Source organism: Oratosquilla oratoria, chromosome 13 (genome assembly GCF_046742065.1).
Source record: "Oratosquilla oratoria isolate Oo_2021 chromosome 13, ASM4674206v1, whole genome shotgun sequence".
Taxonomy (NCBI): domain Eukaryota; kingdom Metazoa; phylum Arthropoda; class Malacostraca; order Stomatopoda; family Squillidae; genus Oratosquilla; species Oratosquilla oratoria.
In genome coordinates, this window is record NC_134789.1 from 14,490,138 (window position 1) to 14,492,637 (window position 2,500).

Here is a 2,500-nt window from a genome sequence, read left to right on the forward strand (position 1 = left end):
ATGAATGAACATATAAACATAAAGAATTAATAAACAAGAATGAAAAAAGAACTTTGAATAAAAGATATAGATAACACGAAACGTTATAAAACGAAATTACAAAAATACCATCTTAGGTATCCCCTTCATCTGTTATTTATTATAGTTGTCTATTCAATTCACCCCCTCCCCCCACCCCAGATAGACTTATAAACAACATTCCGAGAAAAATATACGACTGATGAAAACGTAATAATCTCACATTCCTTTAGGATCAAAGGCCCCCACCATATCATGAATCAAATTGGATCAGAAGAGAAAATAAAAATAATTATACATTACGTTTCAAAAATCATAACCAGATTTGTAAATGCGCGCTACAAAGGAAACTTATATTAGTCTACATATCCTCAATATCCTTCTCCCTCCTTCTCTATTCCCCGGTACCCCTTATCCCCCTCTCCCCCTCTCCCCTGGTCCCCCCTCTCCCCCGGTCCCTTTCTCTCCCGGTCCTCCTCTACCCCTCTCCCCCTGTCCTGTCTCCCCTCAATATCCTTTTCTCTCCCCCCTCTCTTCCCCGGTCCCCCCCCTTCTCCCCCGACCCCCCCTTCTCCCCCACTCCCCCCTTCTCCCCCAGTCCCCCTCTCCCCCAGTCCCCCTCTCCCCCAGTCCCCCCTCCCCCAGTCCCCCTCTTCCCCAGTCTCCTTCTCCCCCAATCCCCCTCTACCCCAGTCCCCCTCTCCCTCGGTCCTCCTCTCCCCCTGTCCCCTCTCTCCTTGTCCCCTTCTTCATCCCTCTCTCCCTTCTGTCTCTCTCTCTCTCTCTCTCTCTCTCTCTCTCTCTCTCTCTCTCTCTCTCTCTCTCTCTCTCTCTCTCTCTCTCTCTCTCTCTCAGCATCGTCTTCCTTCTGCCCTGTCTCTTCAATTAACGGAAGGGTCGTAACGCTGTCCTCCTCCTCCTCCTCTTCCTCCTCCTCCTACTCGAGCTCTCCATCTTCCTCTAATTCCAGTCGTGTCCACATCTTCCGACTGTTGCCCAACTTGGGCTAAGTCCGGGCTGGTTTACGTCATCCGGTCCCGCTAAGCCCCTCCCCCTTTTCCCACCCTCCTCCTCCCCCTTCCACCGCTCCTCCCACTCCTCCTCCCCTCCTCCTTCTCACTGCTCCTGCACTCTTCCTTTCCCCTGCCCCCTCCTCCTCTCCCCCTCCCACAGCTCCCACCACTCCTCTCACCCTCTCACAGGTCCTCCCCTCCCCCTCCCTTCTCCTCTACCCCCTCCCCTCCCTCCTCCTCCCCCCCCCCACATTCTCTTCCTTCTTCCGCTTCCAACTCATCTTTTTATGACAAAATAGGAGTAGGTAGGGGTGGAGGAAGTAGGAGGAGGAGGAGGTGGAGGAGAAGGAGGAGGAGGAGGTGGAGGAGGAGGAGGAGAAGGAGGAGGAGGTGGAGGAGGAGGACGAGGAGTTGGAGGAGGTGGAGGAGGAGGTGGAAGAGGAGGTGGAGGAAGTAGAGGAAGTGGTGAAAGGTGGAGGAGGAGGTAGAGGGAGATGGAGGTAGAATAGGAGGTGAAGTTGGAGGTAACAGGAGGAGGTCGAAGATGGAGGAGGTGGAAGAGGTGGTGGAGGAGAAGGAATTAGGTGAGAAAGAGGGGGGATTAGAAAAGTTAGACGAAGGGGAACAGTTACACAAAACTAGAGCAGGCGTTAGACGATGTTAGATGGAGGAATCTTAGACAAATTTCTGGGCTAGAAGAAAGAGGAGGAAGAGGAGGAGGAGAAATAAAAGGAGTTAGAGGGCTAGGAGGAAAAAAGAGAAAGGAGGAAAAGAAAGAGGAACAAGATTAGGTAAAGAAGAAGGAATAGGAGGAAAGGAGGAGGAGGAAGAGGAAGAAGAAAAGGAGGAGGAAAAGGTGAAGGAAAAAAGAGAGAGAGGATGCACAAATGGTAGGAGGAGGAAGTGCAATAAAAACAAGAGGGGAAAAAAAGAGGAGGAAAAAGAGTAGGTGAAGAAGGAAGAATAGGAAAAGGAGGAAGAAGAAAAAGAGGAAGAAGAGAAATATAGGAGGAATAGGAAGAAGAGGAGTGGAAGGAGAAGGATAGAAGAAGGAGAAGGAGAAGGTGGGAGAAGGAAGACGGTGAAGACAAGGCAGAAACAAAATATGAATCACCCCCAAAAAAAAAAAAAAAAAAAAAATTAATGTTTCATTGCGTGGAGCTGAAAGCCAAGGCGTCCTTTCCTTTTTTCTTTTTTTTCTTTCTTTTTTTCTTTTTTTTTTTGGCAAACGGTGTTTGACGCGGAAAAAGGGAAACGTTCTACGTCGTCCGCCCCATCAGTAGCAGCGGACAAAAAAAAAAAAAAAAAAAAAAAAAAAAAACACTACAAGAAAGGAAAGTGTTTCAGGCGTGATTTTTCATGAGTTCGGGTTTGTTCCTCTGCCCTAGCCGCGCTCTCCCTTCTCCCTTCTTCTCTGTATTGCAGCGCTACCAACAAACACTTTTTTTCATTCAACGCGTTTCTATTTT